This window comes from Ambystoma mexicanum, chromosome 5q, assembly GCF_040938575.1.
Source record: "Ambystoma mexicanum isolate Mex_15411 chromosome 5q, UKY_AmexF1_1, whole genome shotgun sequence".
NCBI lineage: Eukaryota > Metazoa > Chordata > Amphibia > Caudata > Ambystomatidae > Ambystoma > Ambystoma mexicanum.
This window is the reverse complement of record NC_090933.1, coordinates 1,312,872,872-1,312,889,288: the sequence shown is the minus strand read 5'-3', so window position 1 is coordinate 1,312,889,288 and position 16,417 is coordinate 1,312,872,872. Positions and strand designations below refer to the sequence as shown.

The 16,417-nt window shown below is 48.5% G+C and overlaps 1 protein-coding gene across 1 annotated transcript in view; it reads left to right on the top strand.

Moving 5' to 3' along the window:
* Positions 1-16,417, top strand: part of LOC138498462 (zinc finger protein 271-like) — a 299,049-nt gene that overhangs the window by 230,007 nt on the left and 52,625 nt on the right. The gene's annotated exons all lie outside the window — the stretch shown is intronic.

Genomic DNA, 16,417 nt, shown 5'->3' with positions numbered 1-16,417 from the left:
GATAGCAGTGTAAACACTCCACAACGCATACTTTACTGAGGGCAGAATAAGCAGTGTACAGTGTGGCTTAACAGGGGCCCCGCTGCTGGAGTTGTATTGTCACTGTGACTTTACAGGGGCCCCGTTGTTGCAGCTGGATGGTCACTGTGACTTTAAAGAGGCCCCACTGTTGCAGCCGGATGGTCAGTGTGACTTTACAGGGGCCCCGCTGTTGGAGTTGTATTGTCACTGTGACTTTACAGGGGCCCCGTTGTTGCAGCTGGATGGTCACTGTGACTTTACAGAGGCCCCACTGTTGCAGCCGGATGGTCAGTGTGACTTTACAGGGGCCCCGCTGTTGGAGTTGTATTGTCACTGTGACTTTATAGGGGCCCCACTGTTGATATTGATATTGATATTTTATTTCTATCGCGCTCGTACACAAGTGTTTGAAAGCATGACAAGGCAAGGTAGGGAACAGGGGAGAACAAAACAGCGATCTTACTAGGCCCAGTAACATTGAGAACGCGCAAGTGCATGGGAGAGGGGGAGGGGAAAAGTGCATGGAATTGCGGAGAAGTGGAAAGTGCGAAGCAGAGGAGAAACAGATCAATAACATTAAATAAATAATAAAGGCAACAAACAGTGGTAGTGCAGCCAGCAATTTGCAAGTGCTAGGTTGAAGGCAGCAGACAGGGTAGGTCTGAAAAGTGCAGGAAGAAAAAGGGGGGGCTACAGGTACAGATACAGACCCCAGTGCAAGGGGTGGCCCAGAGACAGTGCGGGAGGGTGGCAGGGTGAGCAGGTACCTGGGCCCGGAGGACAGAGTGTGGCCAGGTGCACAGTGCCGAGAGAGAACATATCAGCAGGGGAGAGGGGCAGCGAAGGCAGAAGAAAAGAGGAAGGTCTTGAGGTGCTTCCAGAACCAGAGATGGTTCTCCTCAAATTTTAGAGTGGCAGGGAGGCTGTTCCAAAGGGAGGCCCCATCCGAAGACAGAGATCTACCCCCAGCAGGTTTCTTTGAAAAACGACTGACCCTGTTGCAGTCGGATGGTCGGTGTGACTTTACAGGGCCCACGCTGTTGGAGTTGTATTGTCACTGTGACTTTACAGGGGCCCCACTGTTGCAGCCGGATGGTCATTGTGACTTTACAGGGGCCCTGCTTGTGCAGCCGGATGGTCAGTGTGACTTTACAGGGGCTCTGCTGTTGGAGGTAGATGGTCAGTGTGACTTTACAGGGGCCCCGCTGTTGGAGGTAGCTGGTCAGTGTGATTTTACAGGGGCTCCGCGGTTGCAGCCGGATGTCAGTGTGACTTTACAGGGGCCCTCTCTTGGAGGTAGATGATCAGTGTGACTTTACAGGGGCCTGCTGTTGGAGCTGCATGGTCACTGTGACTTTACATGGGCCCTACTGTTGCAGCCGGATGGTCATTGTGACTTTACAGGGGCCCGCTGTTGGAGCTGCATGGTCAGTGTGACTTTACAGGGGCCCCACTGTTGGAGCTGCATGGTCAGTGTGACTTTACAGGGGCCCCGTGTTGGAGCTGCATGGTCAGTGTGACTTTACAGGGGCCCTGCTGTTGGAGCTGCATGGTCAGTGTGACTTTACAGGGTGTTAGGCAGAAACCTGTGCAGTTCCCTTAGGGAGCACTGCAAAAGATTTAGGACTACAGGTGTTAGCAGTAAACCCACTTGGTAGCAGTCTGTACCACCCAGATTTACCTGGTAGCTGTGGCTGAGCAGTTAGACTTCCATCAAGAAGAATTAGGCAGTATGCAAAGTATACACAATAGGCACTCAGATACAATAATACAAACAAACACTGACCAGAGCTTTGGTATCAAAGTATATAATTATTTATTTAAAAACACACTGTTTGAAACACTCCAGCACTCGTACTGTAAAACACTCTAAACACAGTTACTATTATAATATATACAACCCTTATTCCTTATCAGATAAGTCTTAGTAAAACACCACTTATTTTCATACAGAGGTGAGCGCTTAACTATAGATGGCACTCCAATAGGTTTATGAAAAAGGGAGGGAAAAAGACAGAATATGGAAAGGTACACCACTCTAAGATTTTGGAACACTATTAGCAAGGCAGAAGAGCAAAAGTCACTTTGTGAGCCAAAGTCCATAGGCTGGGCCCACTCTTAGAGAGAGCAGAGCACAAATGCGCCCAAGATCACACAGTTACACTAGGCTTAGAAAGTCTTGCAGAGAGTTCAAAAAGAGTTTAGAGATGCTCAGGAAAGTTTAGCCAGGGTGTCCCAGGCTAACCCAGGTTTGTAAGCGGGGGGCTAAATCTACCCCGTACAGTCGGTGGCAAGGGAAGCCAGGCGGGACACGGTACCTTAAGTGGGAAGGATCCTCCAGCGGTGGCAGTTGTTCCTGGCAGTGGGAGTCTCGTTGTCGTCCAGGGGAAGAGAAGATCTCGACTTGGAGGAAAGATGAAGGTCGTTGCACTACCAGGGAAGAAACCAGCCGTGGAGTTTTCCGGTTAAAGGTAGTACCCTTTAATTCGCGGTCGTGGCAAAACGTGGTATCCCGGTTGCCGGGGTGCTTGGCACAGGCAAGGCAGCCACGAGATACGTCGGGAAGGCTAAAAGACGGTGAAACTGGTTATCCCCACCAGTCAAAGGAAGAAGACTCTCCGGCGGGAAAAGTGGTGAGACGGTCCAGCAGGGCTCCACCGGTGGTGTCGTCGTGGCAGGTCGGCTCAGCTTCTCCCTCGTTGGATTCTTAGGTCCTGTGGCGACTTCTGAAGTTCCAGTCCCCAAAGCCCTGCTTTTATGCAGAAAACCCCCATTCACTCAGCCTAGCTGTCACTCAAACATGCTAAGTGGTGAGCCGGCCGGCTCACCACTTGGGCCAATCAGGACAAAGTGCGACTTTAGTTGCCTAGGCAACTCAGTCCAGGTGCCTAAACCCCCCTCCACCCCCTCCACCCCTCCTAAGTACCCCAGACAGAGTGGCACCACTTTGGAGGGCTTCTGTGGAGAAGCCCGCCAAAAAGTGGAACAAAGGGCTCGACTTGGGTTGGAGTCACAGAAGAGAACACAAACGCCATTTTAGAACCAAGTTTTGGCAAAAAATACCAACCGGAGAATTAATATTAATTAAATAAACCGGTGGTATGTTCGAGGCTATCGTAATTAAATAAATAAAGATAGTAGCCTCGAACGATGGGAAAATCCCATAGAGAAATATTTGCGGTTGAATATAAAAAGTAGTAGCCACTGCCACCAGCCAAAACTCGATCAGGGGGGACGGAGACGTGCCCCCTCGACTAACAGACCCCGGGGCAATTGAATTGCCCCAGCCAGTACGTCCACAATATGATGGTTTGTGCTGGTTCTGTTCAGAATTTAAGACTAGTAAAGTCAATGGTGACTTTACATGCCCTGGGAGACATTAGTCAGTCCCAGGGTATGGAGTCTATACTGGGGGGTCACTATGACACCCCTGTGTTACTGCACTGAGGGTGCTGTGTAACACACATCACAAAAACACATGAAGCCCTATGGGGTAAAAGACCCCATAGCCCATTAAACACATCTAAATTCAAAGAAACACACTCAAATCATGTCCAAGAGTGAGGGTAAAAGAGTCTCATTCTTGGCAGGAGAAAAAAATAAACCCCAAAAATCCAGCAAAGCTGCTGGGGGACTCACTAGGTTAGGAAATTCAGCCTAAACAGAGAATTCTCCCTAACACTCGCCCCCCCCCAGACTAAGGGACAGGAGGATTTAATCCACTCCTGTATGAACCTCATACCTCTAGTCGATGACATACATCCTAGAGAGTCCATCAGCATTTTGATGGTGACACCCTGACCTGTGCTCAATGGTGAAATCAAACCCTTGCAGGCAGATTGACCATCTCAATAGTTTTGGATTTTCTCCCTTCATTTGCATTAACCATCTCAAGGGTTGGTGGTCAGTCTGAATGACAAAAGTAGAACCATACAAGTATGGCCTAAACTTCTTCAGTGCCCACACAATAGCAAAGCATTCTCTTTCGATTGTTGCCCACCTTGTCTCAGGATCCTTCAGTTTACGGCTGATGAAGCAAATGGGGTGCTCCCTACCCTTCTCATCCAGTTGGCCTAGAACTGCACCTATACCTACATTGGAAGCATCAGTTTGTACAATGAAAGTTTGGTGGTAGTCAGGAGCTCTCAGTACTGGAGCTTGGCAAAGAGATTTCTTCAGTTTTTCAAAGGCCTGATTGCATTCCTCATTCCATTTGACCTTTTTAGGGAATTTTGGAGAGGAGATTACATTCAGTGGAGAAGCTATGGTCCCATAGTTCTCAATGAAATTCCTGTAATACCCAGTGAGGCCTAGGAAGGCTCTCACCTGGGTTTGTGTAGTAGGCGTTGTCCAATTTTGCACAGCTTCAATTTTGCTGAGCAAAGGCCTTATTTCTCCACCTCCTATCTCATGCCCAAGGTAGACCACTTTACTTTGACCTATCTGGCATTTACTTGCCTTGATAGTCTAATTGGCCTGCTCAAGAGCCTGCAAAACATGCCCTAGGTGGTTCACATGATCCTCCCAGGAGCGGCTGAAGACTGCAATGTCATCCAAGTATGCCATGCAGAAGTCCTCCATCCCAGCTAGAACTTGATTCACCATCCTTTGGAATGTAGCAGGTGCATTTTTTAATCCAAAAGGCATGACCTTAAACTGGTACAAGCCAACTGGGGTTGAAAAGGCAGTTTTCTCCTTGGCATGGTCTGTCAAGGCTATTTGCAAATAGCCTGACGTAAGGTCAAATGTGCTGAGGTACTTGGCTGCACCAAGTTTATCCACCAACTCATCTGTCCTTGGCAAAGGGTGGGCATCAGTCTTAGTGACTGCATTATGAGCTGTTTAGTCCACACAGAATCTCAAGTCTTTGGACCCTGCCTTTGGTACTAACACAACTGGGCTAGACCATGGACTAGTAGAGGGTTCTATTACCCCGAGATCAAGCATCTTCTTGACCTCCCCTTTGATATGGGTTCTTACATTTTCTGACATTCTGTATCCTCTGCTTTTGACTGGCAGACAGTCACCAGTGAGTATCTCGTGCTGTCCCCAAGGGGTCAAGCCTGCTGAGAGCGAGAACAGGGAGGCAAACTGATTTAACATAGATTTGCACTCCTCTTGTTGCTCAGGTGTCAGATCTGAAGAGAGATTGACTCCTTCAATGTTTTCATCTAAAGGTACACCTCTGAGGAGATCAGGGAGAGACTCACTCTCTTCTTCCTCTGCTGCTGAAGCTAGAAGCAAGGCTCCTACTTTAGGTCTGGAGACGTACGCTTTCAGTCGGTTGGTGTGGAAGACTCTAGGAGCTTCCCTGGGTCTGCCCAAATCCACCAGATAGTTGACCTCTCCAAGTTTTCCTACAACTTTGAGGGGTCCCATCCATTTGTCTTGCAAGGCCCTCTGCCTTGTTGGGAGCATAACGAGAACTAGCTGGTCTTGAGTGAACTCAACCATGTTAGACTTTTGATCATGCCAATGCTTGACCAAAGCTTGTCCAGCTTTCAGGTTATCACTAGCTTCTGTCAGATCAGTGAACCTTGATAGGGTAAAGCGCCTGGTGACCGAAGACGAGCTGTTGAACCCGTAGTGCAGTAGATTATTTCTTCCCACCAATGTAACACTCAGTTGTGCATAAAAAACAGTCTGAGCATTCAATTGGTTGAAAGATGTTTGAAGAAGGAACAGGACACTCTGGAACCCCCTGATGACTGCAACTTCCTTCAAGGTGCTTTACAAGTGCACAGGACACGCTGGAAACCCACTGAGTGTCAGTAGGGTAATGTGCATAACATGTCCCACAAGAAAAACAAAAGCAGATTGGAACTAATCAGCCTCTGGAATGATACAAGAGCTTACATAAGACAAGGATAAACAAAAGAGCGAATAACTGGAAAAAGAACAAGAGGTGAGATTTCTTACTTGTATATTCGTAAGAAGAGATGCAACGAAGAAAGCATGATGTAGTTGATCTAAACAGATCCAAAGGGAAAGTCCAAGAAGAAAGCAGTCTCACAGGTGCTGAAAGGTTTCTTGGGTCCAATACAAAACCCTATTCCCGCCGGGACGCGTACGCCTAGAGTGTTCAGCGAGTTCCCAAGAGTGCTGTAGGCAGTCTCTAGTCCAGCACCAGTTTCCTATTCCCGCCGGCACGCGTACGCCTAGAGTGTTCAGCGAGTTCCCAAGAGTGCTGTAGGTAGTCTCTAGTCCAGCACCAGTTTCCTATTCCCGCCGGCACGCGTACGCCTAGGGTGAAAGATCCTTCTTCTGAGAGACGTAAGTAGACAATCCAAACAATGAATCTGAGAGCGGTCCGGGTCAAATCCAAGTAAGCAGGCAAAGTGAAGCAGGAGACGAGAATCGAAGTCAAAAAGGAAGTCCGGGTCGTAGCAGCAGTTCGAAGCAGAAGTACCGTGGGCAAAACAAGAGCAAATCCAATAGACTGGCAAAAGGTCGAGAAGGAGCAAGATCCAGGATAACAAAAGTGCCACTGTTGTGTTCCAAGGAAAACGATCAGAAGCACCGAAGCAGCAAACGGGGCGGCCCTAAATTTGCGTGACCACAACGCGGGAGTCACGTGAACGAGAAACCGGAGCAACACGTGACTGCAGGCGTACTAGCGGCCAGCGTCGCCATGGCAACCCCCAATGCCTTTGAAACAAGCCTTTAAAGGAACGGAAGCGATTAATGTTGTTCCTAGCTATTTTGACCCCCGAAAGTCTGTTGGGTAAGCGAGGAAGTCCACTAGGATTCGGTGTTCTGACAGCTTCTGCCATCATGTGTGACATTCTCCTCCGGAGACCTATCACATAGTCAGTCACTCTGACTGGCTTGAGGGGAGGAGCACCTTCCAATCCCTCCTTAATCAGGGCCAATGGACCTCTGACTGGATGGCCATAGAGAAGTTCAAAGGGAGAATAACCTACTCCCTCCTGAGGGACTTCTCTATAAGCAAAGAGAAGGCATGGCAGTAGAAGGTCCCACTTTCTTTTCAGAGGTTCCTCTAAAGCACCTATCATGCTCTTCATGGTTCTGTTAAACCTTTCTACCAACCCATTGGTCTGGGGGTGGTATGCGGTTGAGAACTTGTAAGTAACTCCACAGGTTTTCCACATGGCTTTCATGTAGTGGGACATAAAGTTTGACACCCTGTCGGATATTACTTCCTTAGGAAACCCAACCCTGGTAAAAATACCAAGGAGGGCCTTAGCCACAGCTGGAGCTGTAACAGTCCTCATAGGAATTGCCTCAGGGTACCTAGTAGCATGGTCTACTACAACAAGGATAAACCTGTTGCCTGAGGAGGTTGGGGGATCAAGGGGACCAACAAAGTCAATCCCTACCCTCTCAAATGGGACTCCCACAACTGGGAGAGGCACTAAAGGTGCCACATTCCTGGAGCCAACCTTACCAGAAGTTTGGCAGGTATGGCAGCTCTTGCAAAACGTATCTACTTCTGCCCCCATTTTTGGCCAATAGAAGTAGAGTGAGAGCCTTTCCTTGGTCTTCTTGAAACTCAAGTGACCAGCCAAAGGAATCTCGTGGGCTAAGTGCAAGAACTGTTGTCTGTTTTCCTGAGGTTTATAGTCTCCAGGTTCAGACTCAGTTGGTTCACTGTAGAAGAGGCCATCTTCCCAGTGTAACCTATACTTCCCAGACTCTTGCTAATCAGCCTGAGCAGCTGCCTGGTGGTGGAGACCCTCCAGAGTTGGACATTCTCTTTGCCCCTTACGGAAAGCTGCACTGCTGCGCCCACCTTCTGCCAGTAAAGACTGCAGCTCAGGATGGTCCTCAGGGTCTAGATCTCCAATAAGTTCTTGGCCTCCTACTAGCTCTTCTTCAGAGTCTAGTTCAACGACACAGGGTTGTACCTCCCTCTCAGCATTAGCTGAAGATGGAGTTACAGTTGTAACTGTTGGAAGCACTGGAGTGCTTGCTTCTGACTTTTTCTTAGGAGTCTTGGGTTGCTCCTTTGCTCCTGATCTGGTAATTACTGCGGTGCGTTGCTCCAGTGGTAAAGGAGTGATCTCTGTCATCATCTCCTGAGATAACCCTCGCAGGGTTTTCTCTCTTGCAGGTTTTGTGAGCTCCTGTAACCTTTTACTAGGTGGTCTGGGGGTATGTGACACAACTCCAAGAGCTTTCAGGTCATTACCCAACAGAACCCTACCTGGTACTTCACATTGTATACTGACAGGTATCTTTACAGCCACATCGTTACACTGGATGAGAACTGGTAACTGGGGACACATCTGCACAGGCCCTCCAGCTAACTTGGTGAGGCATTTGGGTGCCTTAGCAACCTCCTCTGCCTTGAAAAATGATTAATCCACCACAGTTATGCTGGCCCCAGTGTCTCTAATGGCAGGGGTCACCTGACCATTCACCTGGACACTGTCTTTATAATACTCTTTAGTATTATCCGGGATAGAATTATACACATCTAAGTTCTGTTGTTCCCACAACCCCAGAGAGACCAAAGAAACACTGGCTGAGACACTAATGGGTTCATCAGCCAGCAGTAGAAGGTTTCCACTTGCCATCGGACTTCCTCCTCTGGAGCAAAGGCTAAGGAGGCAAGTTGGATCCCTGAAGGTTTACCCTTGCATCTGGGATCTCCTTTCACATGGTCAGTAGAGCCACAAACAAAGCATTTACCGAATGCCTTCTGGAATGGTGGCTTGTTCTGGCATCCCTCTGGTTTGGCACCAGAGGGTAAACTATTCTGCTGTGGTTTCCCTTGTGGCTTACCCTTATGGTTTTGTTTGGGGCCCTCTTTGGAATTTGCAGTATTAGAATTCTCTTTGGAGTCCTTTTTAGGCTGTTTCCCCTCATCCTTTTTCTGAGTTACCCCAGATTCCTTGTGAGTGGCCCTGTTGGCAACCCACAAGTCAGCAGCCTTAGCTAGTTTTCGGGAATCTAATTCCTTTGAATCAGCCAAGTGCTGTCTGCGCTCAGGAGAGCAGGCATCATAAATTGACTCCAACATAAAAAGATTCTTCATACCTTCATAAGTGTTCACCTTGTAACCCTTAATCCATCCCTCTAAGTTTTTCAACCCTTCACTCACCCAGGTAGCCCAAGGGGTACCATCATGCTTTTTGAGGGTCCTAAACCTCTTAAGATACTGGGAAGGGGTCTTCCCAAATCTAGCTATCAGAGCTAGTTTCACACATTCATACTCTTTCCTATCCTCCTCCCCCAACTCCATTACCACATCAGTTGCAAGGAAGCCTAGAGAACAACCAGGTGAGTAAGTAATTTCCTGTGATGTTCTGGAGCCCATGATTATATTCAAACAGAGACAACCAATCCAACACATCCAACTTAGGCTCATACATACCAACCAATTCTTTAGGCATCCGGGGTCTTTTAGGACTGGAACTTCTAGAGGAGCCAGAGAGAGAAGCATTTTCAACAGATAATTTCTTCATTTCTAGCTCATGCTTGAGCTCCATTTCCCTTAGCCTTAATTCTTGATTCAGTTCCTAGTGTCTCTGTTCAGCCTGAGTATTCAGTCTCTTGAACTCTAGTTCAAGTTTCATTTTCTCTAATTCAAGATATTGAGGACTAAGTGTGCGACCTGGCAAAGGCCCAGTAGGTACAGCAGGTAGAGCAGACAGAGGCCTAGGAGGGACAGTCACAGCAGCCTCACCCTCCTCTTCTGACTCTTCCAAAAGATTATCAACATTTTGATCAACATCAATCTCTATACTGTTATCTACAGTTTCTGGCATGGTAGGTTCCTCTGAACCATTATCCAGACTTTGGTTAGCTAACAACCTTTCTATCAATTCCATTTTCTTGCCTTTAGTCAGGAGGTTCTTATGCTTACAGAGAACTCTTAATCAGCAGTTTTTGTAGCAAAGGAATCTTGACTATAATTTTCCATAGTTGACATGTTAGAAAGATTACTTTTTCAGTGCTAAGCTTTGTCGTTAGTTGCACTAAGGTATCCTAAAGCACTCTAAAATGTATACTCAATACAAATCCCACCGCTGTACACCAGTGTTAGGCAGAAACCTGTGCAGTTCCCTTAGGGAGCACTGCAAAAGATTTAGGACTACAGGTGTTAGCAGTAAACCCACTTGGTAGCAGTCTGTACCACCCAGATTTACCTGGTAGCTGTGGCTGAGCAGTCAGACTTCCCTCAAGAAGAGTTAGGCAGTATGCAAAGTATACACAATAGGCACTCAGATACAATAATACAAACAAACACTGACCAGAGCTTTGGTATCAAAGTAAATAATTATTTATTTAAAAACACACTGTTTGAAACACTCCAGCACTCGTACTGTAAAACACTCTAAACACAGTTACTATTATAATATATACAACCCTTATTCCTTATCAGATAAGTCTTAGTAAAACACCACTTATTTTCATACAGAGGTGAGCGCTTAACTATAGATGGCACTCCAATAAGTTTATGAAAAAGGGAGGGAAAAAGACAGAATATGGAAAGGTATACCACTCTAAGATTTTGGAACACTATTAGCAAGCAGAAGAACAAAAGTCACTTTGTGAGACAAAGTCCATAGGCTGGGGCCACTCTTAGAGAGAGCAGAGCACAAATGCGCCCAAGATCACACAGTTACAGTAGGCTTAGAAAGTCTTGCAGAGAGTTCGAAAAGAGTTTAGAGAGGCTCAGGAAAGATTAGCCAGGGTGTCCCAGGCTAACCCAGGTTCGAAAGCTGGGGGGTAAATCTACCCCGTACAGTCGGTGGCAAGGGAAGCCAGGCGGGACACGGTACCTTAAGTGGGAAGGATCCTCCAGCGGTGGCAGTTGTTCCTGGCAGTGGGTGCAAGTCTCGTCGTCATCCAGGGGAAGAGAAGATCTCGACTTGGAGGAAAGATGAAAGTCGTTGCACTACCAGGGAAGAAACCAGCCGCGGAGTTTTCCGGTTAAAGGTAGTACCCTTTAATTCGCGGTCGTGGTAAAACATGGTATCCCGGTTGCCGGGGTGCTTGGCACAGGAAAGGTGGCCACGAGATACGTCGGGAAGGCGAAAAGACGGTGAAACTGGTTATCCCCACCAGTCAAAGGAAGAAGACTCTCCGGCGGGAGATCTCCTCTGTCGTTGGGAAAAGTGGTGAGACGGTCCAGCAGGGCTCCACCGGTGGTGTCGTCGTGGCAGGTCGGCTCAGCTTCTCCCTTGTCGGATTCTTAGGTTCTGTGGCGACTTCTGAAGTTCCAGTCCCCAAAGCCCTGCTTTTATGCAGAAAACCCCCATTCACTCAGCCTAGCTGTCACTGAAACATGCTAAGTGGTGAGCTGGCCGGCTCACCACATGGGCCAATCAGGACGGAGTGCGACTTGAGTTGCCTAGGCAACTCAGTCCAGGGTGCCTAAATCCCCCTCCACCCCTCCTAAGTACCCCAGACACAGTGGCACCACTTTGGAGGGCTTCTGTGGAGAAGCCCGCCAAAAAGTGGAACAAAGGGCTCGACTTGGGTTGGAGTCACAGAAGAGAACACAAACGCCATTTTAGAACTGAGTTTTGGCACAAAATACCAACCGGAGAATTAATATTAATTAAATAAACCAGCGGTATGTTCGAGGCTATCGTAATTAAATAAATAAAGATAGTAGCCTCGAACAATGAGAAAATCCCATAGAGAAATATTTGCGGTTGAATATAAAAAGTAGTATCCACTGCCACCAGCCAAAACTCGATCAGGGGGGACGGAGACGTGCCCCCTCGACTTACAGACCCCAGGGCAATTGAATTGCCCCAGCCAGTACGTCCACAATATGATGGTTTGTACTGGTTCTGTTCAGAATTTAAGACTAGTAAAGTCAATGGTGACTTTACATGCCCTGGGAGACAGTAGTCAGTCCCAGGGTATGGAGTCTATACTGGGGGGTCACTATGACACCCCTGTGTTACTGCACTGAGGGTGCTGTGTAACACACATCACAAAAACACATGAAGCCCTATGGGGTAAAAGACCCCATAGCCCATTAAACACATCTAGATTCAAAGAAACACACTCAAATCATGCCCAAGAGTGAGGGTAAAAGAGTCTCACTCTTGGCAGGAGAAAAAAATAAACCCCAAAAATCCAGCAAAGCTGCTGGGGGACTCACTAGGTTAGGAAAGTCAGCCTAAACAGAGAATTCTCCCTAACACAGGGGCCCCAATGTTGCAGCCAGATGGTCAGTGTGACTTTACAGGGGCCCTGCTTGTGCAGCCGGATGGTCAGTGTTTCTTTACAGGGGGCCCTCTATTGGAGCTGCATTGTCAGTGTGACTTTACAGGGGCCCCGCTGTTGCAGCCGGATGGTCAGTGTGACTTTACATGGGCCCCGCTTTTGGAGCTGCATGGTCAGTGTGATTTTACAGGGGCCCCACTGTTGGAGCTGCGTGGTCATTGTGACTTTACAGGGCCCCCGTGTTGGAGCCGGATGGTCAGTGTGACTTTACATGGGCCCCGCTGTTGCAGCCGGATGGTCAGTGTGACTTTACAGGGGCCCCACTGTTGGAGCTGCATGGTCAGTGTGATTTTACAGGGGCCCTAATGTTGCAGCCAGATGGTCAGTGTGACTTTACAGGGGCCCTGCTTGTGCAGCCGGATGGTCAGTGTTACTTTACAGGGGGCCCTCTATTGGAGCTGCATGGTCAGTGTGACTTTACAGGGGCCCCGCTGTTGCAGCCAGATGGTCAGTGTGACTTTACAGGTGCCCTGCCTTTGGAGCTGCATGGTCAGTGTGACTTTACAGGGGTGCCGCTGTTGCAGCCAGAAGGCCAGTGTGACTTTACAGGGGCCCCACTGTTGCAGCCGCATGGTCAGTGTGACTTTACAGGGGCCTCGCTGTTGGAGGTAAATGGTCAGTGTGACTTTACAGGGGCCCTGCTGTTGCAGCCGAATTTCAGTGTGACTTTACAGGGGCCCTGCTGTTGGAGGTAGATGGTCAGTGTGACTTTATAGGGGCCCCGCTGTTGGAGGTAGATGGTCAGTGTGATTTTACAGGGGCCCCGCTGTTGCAGCCGGATGTCAGTATGACTTTACAGGGGCCCTGCTGTTGGAGGTAGATGTCAGTGTGACTTTACAGGGGCCCTCTGTTGGAGGTAGATGGTCAGTGTGACTTTACAGGGGCCTGCTGTTGGAGCTGCATTTTCACTGTGACTTTACATGGGCCCCACTGTTGCTGCTGGATGGTCAGTGTGACTTTAGAGGGGCCTGCTGTTGGACCTGCATGGTCAGTGTGACTTTACAGGGGCCCCGCTGTTGCAGCAGGTCAGCCCCACATCCGTAAGTAGCTTTTCCTGGGAAAGGCAGTCATGGTGTTGATCAGGGTCTAGGGTTTGTTTTTGGTGTTCATTGGGTACTTCTCTCACGCTCCCACTCTCTCTCTGTAAGGCAAGAGTTGCATTGTGAGGTGCATATTTGCCAGAGCCACCACAGCCGTTGCTGACAGTGGCATGAGCAGAGATGAAACACAGATATCTGCAGTCCGAGGCGTCTTTGTCGTCAGCAAAGCTTTACAAAAGTTGGCTTGAATTGTGCACTTTTCAAGCCATCTTTTATAAACATAGAAACATGGTGTTAGGCAGAAACCTGTGCAGTTCCCTCTGGGACCACTGCAAAAGATTTAAGACTACAGGTGTTGGCAGTAAACCCACTTGGTAGCAGTCTGTACCACACAGATTCACTTGGTAGCTGTGGCTGAGCAGTCAGCCTTCTCTCAAGAAGAGTTAGGCAGTATACAGGGCATACACAATAGGTCAAAAGAACACAGTAGCACAAGCAAACACTGACCAGAGCTTTGGTGTAAAAGATATATAATTATTTATTTCAAAACACATCTATGGAAACACACTGGCACTAATATCAAGCAGTTCAAAAACACAGTCACTAAAGTATATACACTCCCTTAAAAGAATATTAGACAAGTCTAAAGTAAAGCACCACTTATTTTCAGACAGCGGTGAGTGCTTAACGCAGATGGCACTCTAATAATTCGGTTTGAATGGGAGAGAAAGGCAGAGCATAAATTGAAACAGATCCCAACACTTTCAGGCGAACAAAGCAAGATAGGAAGGCTGAATAAAAACCGTGAAGTTAGAGTTCAGAAAGCCGGACCCACTTTAAGAGGATCAGAACGAAATGTGTCCAAGGTCACACGGTTTAAAAGTGCATAACAGTCTTGTAAAATGTTCAGAAAGGAGTTGGACCAAAAGAAAGGGACCAGTTAGATGGTCAAGAAGCCAGCCCAGTCCAGAAGGTTAAGGATTTACTGTCACCTTGTAGCAATCTAAAGAAAGGGCGGCCTGGCGGACACAGTACCTTAAAATGGTGAGAACACTCCAGCGGGGGCAGTTGTTCCTGGCAGCGGGTGCAAGTCGGTGCTTCGTCCGGGGGAAGAGAGGATCTCGTCGTGGAGGAGAGCAGGAGTCCGTTGCACTGCCAGGGAAGAAACCAGCCGCGGAGTTCTCAATTAAAAGGAGCGGTCCTTTTATTCGCGGTTCAGTGCTAAGTGGCTATCCGGTTGCCGGGGTGCTTGGCACGGGCAATTCGACCACTCGACGTCCTGGAAGGAAAAAAGGCGGTAAACTGGTTGTGCCCACCAGTCAAGGGAAGAAGACTCTCCAGCAGGGAGATCTCCTCTGTCGTTGGGAAGTGGTGAGTCGGTTCAGCAGGGCTCCACCGGTGGTGTCGTCGTAGCAGGTCGGCTCAGCTTCTCCCTCTTCGGATTTTCAGGTCCTGAGGCGACTTCTGAAGTTCCAGTCCCCAAAGCCCTGTTTTTATGCAGAAAACCCCCATTCATTCAGCCTAGCTGTCAATCAAACATACTAAGTGGTGAGCCGGGCGGCTCACCACTGGGCCAATCACACAAGAGTGCGACTTGACTTGCCGAGGCAACTCAGTCCAGGGTGCCTAAACCCCCTTCCACACACCCTGTGGTACCCAGACAGAGTGGCACCACTTTGGAGGGCTTCTGTGGAGAAGCCCGCCAAAAGTGGAACAAAGGGCTCGACCTTTGGGTTGGTGTTACAGAGGCGAACACAAACGCCATTTTAAAACCGAGTTCTGGCACAAAGACCCTACCGGTGAATTAATATTAAATAAATAAACCGGTGCTATCTTTAACATTGCACCAAAAAGTGGTGCGTTTAAAATACATGGGAAAATCCCATAGAAAATATTCTTAAGGAATATTATGCGTGGTAACCACTGCCACCAGCCAGAAACTCGACGAGGGAGGACTGCACAGTACCCCCGCGAAAAACAGACCCAGGGGCAATCGAATTGCCCCGACCAGTACGTCCACAATATGATGGTTTGTACTTGTTCTGTTAGTAAATTTGGAGTAGTAAAGCCAATGGTGACTTTACATACCCTGGGAGACAGTAGTCAGTCCCAGGGTATGGAGTCTATGGTGGGGTGTCACTATGACACCCCTGTGTTACTGCACTGAGGGTGCTGTGTAACACACATAGTAAAAACACATGAGAACCCTATGGAGTAAAAGACCCCATAGCCCATAAAACACATTAACAGTCAAAGGAACACCTTGAAACATGTCCAAGAGTGGGAAGAAAAGAGTCTCACTCTTGGCAAGAGAAAAAAACAAACTCCAGAAATCCAACAAAGCTGCTGGGGGACTCACTAGGTTAGGAAATTCAGCCTAAACAGTGAATTCTCCCTAACACATGGCATAGAGGCCCCAGGTTCGGCGAGGGTGGGGAGGTGGTGGGGAAACAAAAGGACAGTAACTTCCTCCTGTGACCCCTCACGTGAGGGGTCACAGGGGGACGTTACACTGACTGACAGAAGTGCAGTGCCAGCCAGCCACAGCTGTGGCTGTATGGCACTTATGTCAGTTTCCCTGAATCGAAAATGGCGGGTGCATCTCCCGTCGCGCTTCGGCCGTGACCGGATAATGTATACCGCTGTGGTGTGGTGGGGTTAGGGGACCCCTGCTCAGCTCCACTTTTTGGAGACTGCCGGCCCCGGCCCACTAAAAGCACTATGTACCTGCCTCTAAAGGATAAAATGCTGTGTCCATCCTGCCACGACACTCGCCTAAAATCTAGAGGATGAACGCAGAGCTCAACAGCAAGTACTTCACTCACTGAGCTATACGTCCAGCTGGTGACATCTCCAAAGAAAACCTCACAGACAGACACATAAACTGAAAGGGTTAAACCTCCAAACACCATTTGAGCCCCATTCACAGCCCATTGGGGAATTAGAGGGCAGCCCAAAAGTGCTCATATACAGAGGTGACCAGACATGGGGAGTGTGTGTGGGGGGGGGCGGGCTGCACTGGTGGGTGCAATGCCAAAGTCACCGCCGTTTTAAACCCCTGGCCAAAGTTAAGGCTGTGACTGGTATGTAGCGCCAACCTGAGCCACGTGCGTTAGTCGGCGCTAGTGTTGAAAATGCCGTTT